Genomic DNA, 7,500 nt, shown 5'->3' on the forward strand with positions numbered 1-7,500 from the left:
TGCATTTAAATGGGCTGGTGGGAAAAAAACTGCACTTTGCATTGAAATGCATTTAATACCAGTACAACAAGTTCTCACATGCAGTTCCATTGATTTACAGTATAATAACGCCATGGCCAGAGTATTATCCTGTTACCATAGCGACCTACCGCCTCCCGCCGTCGCTTCCCATTGGTTCCTCATTAGCGTTCACTTATATCCCATGATTCCTTATAATGGCCGCTCGCCACGCCAAGTGTGTCATCAGCCTCCCGTACTGAAACTGAAAGCATGGCACCGCGTCGTACAATTACCCAGACTTCCCCACTCCCCACTCAACACCTTGAACTGGAAGCCGCTGCACAATGTGGTCCCTTTGTAGAGAATGATTCAGGGCCAGGCCAACTAAACAACAGGGCCTTGGAAAATGAGACTTTTAAATAATGTGATTTCTCCGTCGTCTTTTGTTGGCTTATTGTTCTTAAAGGCTGCAGAGTTTGTTTAGTTGAATTGTTCTTGTTTGCTTGGTGAGTGAAGGAAACTAGCCTCGACTGATTTACTTCATCCTGTCGCTTCTCTTGGGACCATAGAATCCCCATGGCTCTCCACCTCACTCCTCTCTGTCTATAGGCCTACTGGTAGTTTAAGGAGTGAAATAGTCTGAAATGATTATGGAAATTTAAACAGAATGAATTCCAACTTCAATGACTCGTAGCACTGCACAAGCCAATGCTTTAATTGAAGTGGAAAATCAATTAGTCTATGAGAGAGGTCCATTGTGATGTGACTGACATGCTGACATGTTTGATCATAATGGCCACAGGGCCGGAGTGTGATTGGAGATGGATGAACACGAGGGGCGTTATTGTCCATCCGTCTATGTTCCTCTGTCTGTCTGGCCTGATGAGAGATCAGCTGATGAAGGACTGGTTTGATAGGAAACATATTTTTAACCTTGAGGGTGGCGGCGGGAGCGAGGGACGCAGGGAGAGAAAATGAAACAGAAAGGCAGAGATGGAGAGAGTTGAAGGGTGAATGAAAAGGGAGAAAGAGAGAGTCAGTCAACTGGGCAAGTAGTGTGGGTAGAACAAGTCACTGGCACCTACACCGTTCTCCCTGCAGCCTTAATCCCAGTCCTGTCTAGACCTGACCAGGCTACTGTCTAGACCTGACCAGGCTACTGTCTAGACCTGACCAGGCTACTGTCTAGACCTGACCAGGCTACTGTCTAGACCTGACCAGGCTACTGTCTAGACCTGACCAGGCTACTGTCTAGACCTGACCAGGCTACTGTCCAGACCTGACCAGGCTACTGGCCAGACCTGACCAGGCTACTGTCTAGACCTGACCAGGTTACTGTCCAGACCTGACCAGGCTACTGGCCAGACCTGACCAGGCTACTGTCTAGACCTGACCAGGTTACTGTCTAGACCTGACCAGGTTACTGTCCAGACCTGACCAGGTTACTGTCTAGACCTGACCAGGTTACTGTCCAGACCTGACCAGGCTACTGGCCAGACCTGACCAGGCTACTGTCTAGACCTGACCAGGTTACTGTCTAGACCTGACCAGGTTACTGTCTAGACCTGACCAGGCTACTGTCTAGACCTGACCAGGCTACTGTCTAGACCTGACCCAGGCTACTGTCTAGACCTGACCAGGTTACTGTCCAGACCTGACCAGGCTACTGTCTAGACCTGACCAGGCTACTGTCCAGACCTGACCAGGTTACTGTCTAGACCTGACCAGGCTACTGTCCAGACCTGACCAGGCTACTGTCTAGACCTGACCAGGCTACTGTCTAGACCTGACCAGGCTACTGTCCAGACCTGACCAGGCTACTGTCTAGACCTGACCAGGCTACTGTCTAGACCTGACCAGGTTACTGTCTAGACCTGACCAGGCTACTGTCTAGACCTGACCAGGCTACTGTCCAGACCTGACCAGGCTACTGTCTAGACCTGACCAGGCTACTGTCTAGACCTGACCAGGCTACTGTCTAGACCTGACCAGGCTACTGTCCAGACCTGACCAGGCTACTGTCTAGACCTGACCAGGCTACTGTCCAGACCTGACCAGGTTACTGTCTAGACCTGACCAGGCTACTGTCTAGACCTGACCAGGCTACTGTCTAGACCTGACCCAGGCTACTGTCTAGACCTGACCAGGCTACTGTCCAGACCTGACCAGGTTACTGTCTAGACCTGACCAGGCTACTGTCTAGACCTGACCAGGCTACTGTCCAGACCTGACCAGGTTACTGTCTAGACCTGACCAGGCTTACTGTCCGACCTGACCAGGCTACTGTCTAGACCTGACCAGGCTACTGTCCAGACCTGACCAGGCTACTGTCTAGACCTGACCAGGCTACTGTCTAGACCTGACCAGGCTACTGTCTAGACCTGACCAGGCTACTGTCCAGACCTGACCAGGCTACTGTCTAGACCTGACCAGGCTACTGTCTAGACCTGACCAGGTTACTGTCTAGACCTGACCAGGCTACTGTCTAGACCTGACCAGGCTACTGTCCAGACCTGACCAGGCTACTGTCTAGACCTGACCAGGCTACTGTCTAGACCTGACCAGGCTACTGTCTAGACCTGACCAGGCTACTGTCCAGACCTGACCAGGCTACTGTCTAGACCTGACCAGGCTACTGTCCAGACCTGACCAGGTTACTGTCTAGACCTGACCAGGCTACTGTCTAGACCTGACCAGGCTACTGTCTAGACCTGACCAGGCTACTGTCTAGACCTGACCAGGCTACTGTCCAGACCTGACCAGGTTACTGTCTAGACCTGACCAGGCTACTGTCTAGACCTGACCAGGCTACTGTCCAGACCTGACCAGGTTACTGTCTAGACCTGACCAGGTTACTGTCCAGACCTGACCAGGTTACTGTCCAGACCTGACCAGGTTACTGTCCAGACCTGACCAGGTTACTGTCCAGACCTGACCAGGTTACTGTCTAGACCTGACCAGGCTACTGTCTAGACCTGACCAGGCTACTGTCTAGACCTGACCAGGCTACTGTCCAGACCTGACCAGGTTACTGTCTAGACCTGACCAGGCTACTGTCTAGACCTGACCAGGCTACTGTCCAGACCTGACCAGGTTACTGTCTAGACCTGACCAAGCTACTGTCTAGACCTGACCAGGTTACTGTCTAGACCTGACCAGGCTACTGTCTAGACCTGACCAGGCTACTGTCTAGACCTGACCAGGCTACTGTCTAGACCTGACCAGGCTACTGTCCAGACCTGACCAGGTTACTGTCTAGACCTGACCAGGCTACTGTCTAGACCTGACCAGGCTACTGTCCAGACCTGACCAGGTTACTGTCTAGACCTGACCAGGTTACTGTCCAGACCTGACCAGGTTACTGTCCAGACCTGACCAGGTTACTGTCTAGACCTGACCAGGCTACTGTCTAGACCTGACCAGGCTACTGGCCAGACCTGACCAGGTTACTGTCTAGACCTGACCAGGCTACTGTCTAGACCTGACCAGGTTACTGTCTAGACCTGACCAGGCTACTGTCTAGACCTGACCAGGCTACTGTCTAGACCTGACCAGGCTACTGTCTAGACCTGACCAGGTTACTGTCTAGACCTGACCAGGCTACTGTCTAGACCTGACCAGGTTACTGTCCAGACCTGACCAGGTTACTGTCTAGACCTGACCAGGCTACTGTCTAGACCTGACCAGGCTACTGTCTAGACCTGACCAGGCTACTGTCTAGACCTGACCAGGTTACTGCCAGACCTGACCAGGCTACTGTCCAGACCTGACCAGGTTACTGTCTAGACCTGACCAGGTTACTGTCTAGACCTGACCAGGCTACTGTCCAGACCTGACCAGGTTACTGTCTAGACCTGACCAGGCTACTGTCTAGACCTGACCAGGCTACTGTCTAGACCTGACCAGGCTACTGTCTAGACCTGACCAGGTTACTGTCCAGACCTGACCAGGCTACTGTCCAGACCTGACCAGGTTACTGTCTAGACCTGACCAGGTTACTGTCTAGACCTGACCAGGCTACTGTCTAGACCTGACCAGGTTACTGTCTAGACCTGACCAGGTTACTGTCTAGACCTGACCAGGCTACTGTCTAGACCTGACCAGGCTACTGTCCAGACCTGACCAGGTTACTGTCTAGACCTGACCAGGTTACTGTCCAGACCTGACCAGGTTACTGTCTAGACCTGACCAGGCTACTGTCTAGACCTGACCAGGCTACTGGCCAGACCTGACCAGGTTACTGTCTAGACCTGACCAGGCTACTGTCTAGACCTGACCAGGTTACTGTCTAGACCTGACCAGGCTACTGTCTAGACCTGACCAGGCTACTGTCTAGACCTGACCAGGCTACTGTCTAGACCTGACCAGGCTACTGTCTAGACCTGACCAGGTTACTGTCTAGACCTGACCAGGCTACTGTCTAGACCTGACCAGGTTACTGTCCAGACCTGACCAGGTTACTGTCTAGACCTGACCAGGCTACTGTCTAGACCTGACCAGGCTACTGTCTAGACCTGACCAGGTTACTGTCCAGACCTGACCAGGCTACTGTCCAGACCTGACCAGGTTACTGTCTAGACCTGACCAGGTTACTGTCTAGACCTGACCAGGCTACTGTCTAGACCTGACCAGGCTACTGTCTAGACCTGACCAGGCTACTGTCTAGACCTGACCAGGTTACTGTCCAGACCTGACCAGGCTACTGTCCAGACCTGACCAGGCTACTGTCCAGACCTGACCAGGCTACTGTCTAGACCTGACCAGGCTACTGTCCAGACCTGACCAGGTTACTGTCTAGACCTGACCAGGTTACTGTCTAGACCTGACCAGGTTACTGTCCAGACCTGACCAGGTTACTGTCTAGACCTGACCAGGCTACTGTCTAGACCTGACCAGGCTACTGGCCAGACCTGACCAGGTTACTGTCTAGACCTGACCAGGCTACTGTCTAGACCTGACCAGGTTACTGTCTAGACCTGACCAGGCTACTGTCTAGACCTGACCAGGTTACTGTCCAGACCTGACCAGGTTACTGTCTAGACCTGACCAGGCTACTGTCTAGACCTGACCAGGCTACTGTCTAGACCTGACCAGGCTACTGTCTAGACCTGACCAGGTTACTGTCCAGACCTGACCAGGCTACTGTCCAGACCTGACCAGGTTACTGTCTAGACCTGACCAGGTTACTGTCCAGACCTGACCAGGCTACTGTCCAGACCTGACCAGGCTACTGTCCAGACCTGACCAGGTTACTGTCTAGACCTGACCAGGCTACTGTCTAGACCTGACCAGGCTACTGTCTAGACCTGACCAGGCTACTGTCTAGACCTGACCAGGTTACTGTCCAGACCTGACCAGGTTACTGTCTAGACCTGACCAGGCTACTGTCTAGACCTAACCAGGCTACTGTCTAGACCTAACCAGGCTACTGTCTAGACCTGACCAGGCTACTGTCTAGACCTGACCAGGTTACTGTCCAGACCTGACCAGGCTACTGTCCAGACCTGACCAGGTTACTGTCTAGACCTGACCAGGTTACTGTCTAGACCTGACCAGGTTACTGTCTAGACCTGACCAGGCTACTGTCTAGACCTGACCAGGCTACTGTCTAGACCTGACCAGGCTACTGTCTAGACCTGACCAGGTTACTGTCCAGACCTGACCAGGCTACTGTCCAGACCTGACCAGGTTACTGTCTAGACCTGACCAGGTTACTGTCTAGACCTGACCAGGCTACTGTCTAGACCTGACCAGGTTACTGTCTAGACCTGACCAGGTTACTGTCCAGACCTGACCAGGTTACTGTCTAGACCTGACCAGGTTACTGTCTAGACCTGACCAGGCTACTGTCTAGACCTGACCAGGCTACTGTCTAGACCTGACCAGGTTACTGTCCAGACCTGACCAGGTTACTGTCCAGACCTGACCAGGCTACTGTCTAGACCTGACCAGGCTACTGTCTAGACCTGACCAGGTTACTGTCCAGACCTGACCAGGTTACTGTCCAGACCTGACCAGGCTACTGTCCAGACCTGACCAGGTTACTGTCTAGACCTGACCTGGTTACTGTCTAGACCTGACCAGGCTACTGTCTAGACCTGACCAGGCTACTGTCCAGACCTGACCAGGCTACTGTCTAGACCTGACCAGGCTACTGTCCAGACCTGACCAGGCTATTGTCCAGACCTGACCAGGCTACTGTCCAGACCTGACCAGGCTACTGTCTAGACCTAACCAGGCTACTGTCTAGACCTGACCAGGCTACTGTCCAGACCTGACCAGGCTACTGTCTAGACCTGACCAGGCTACTGTCTAGACCTGACCAGGCTACTGTCCAGACCTGACCAGGCTACTGTCCAGACCAGGCTATTGTCCAGACCTGACCAGGCTATTGTACTGAAGCCAGTCTAGCACATTGCTAATGAGCAGCAGCCGACCACAAGGCCTCCACAGCTACCCAGGGTGTGAAGGCTACTCTGCCTAGGGATTGACATAGAGGAGAAGGAAGGAAGGAAGCTACCTCACCTCTTTGTCCCTCTGCCAGTGCATTCCCTCTCCACAGCTCCCATCCTTATACACACAACCTTAAATTAAAGTACCCCATCCAAACACACACACACTACTCCCCACTTCTCCCTTTCATATTGATTTAGCGTCTTTGTCCGAACGAAATCCACATCGGTGCACTTTCATCTTTAACCTCAAACCCCCAGCAAAATGAGAGAGAGAGAGAGAGAGAGAGAGAGAGAGAGAGAGAGAGAGAGAGAGAGAGAGAGAGAGAGAGAGAGAGAGAGATCCAAAGTGTATATGTTAGCTAACATAATTACCATGTGGTGGATGAGGATTACATCCATTACAACAGTCCTAACCACACAGTGACACATTTCAGTGCAGCAGACTCACAATGGGTTGAGGATTACCCCAGGACAAGGGTATTTATTCAGATGACTCTCATAAGGAGTTACATTTAGCTTGTGTCCATTCGTCTCTCAAGTTTATTTGTTGAGTCGCTCGTCGTAGACGGGTTGATAAGTTTCAAATTGTCAGCCGTCGTGTAAGTTGACAAAATGCCTTCTTGGGGTCTGTGATGGTTTGAAATAATGATTAGAGAATATTAGGCTTTGTTCCGTTTCATGCCTCCTAGGCCAAGTCTTAACCAGTGTTCGTAAAAAACCGTCTCCGGAAGTATCACGTTGAATAGTTTTAGTTGTAAACATATTTTCTGTTTTCTATTGATGGGACAGTTTTGTTAGACTGCACCTTGAGAAGGTTGTTGAGTTGTCTATCGATTAGGTACAAACACACACACAAACACACACAACACACATAAGAGAGTTTGGGTAATAGGACTCTTATAGACATTTAGTTGCATAAGGGAAAAGGCATATTTTCTGTGTTGTGTTGATGCCACAGTCTCAATGCTGATGTTTTGTTAGACTGCACCTCGACAAGGTGGTTGAATTGAGGGGATAATTGAGGACAGGCAGATGTAGTTTATCC

This window comes from Salmo trutta, chromosome 4, assembly GCF_901001165.1.
Source record: "Salmo trutta chromosome 4, fSalTru1.1, whole genome shotgun sequence".
NCBI classification, from domain to species: domain Eukaryota; kingdom Metazoa; phylum Chordata; class Actinopteri; order Salmoniformes; family Salmonidae; genus Salmo; species Salmo trutta.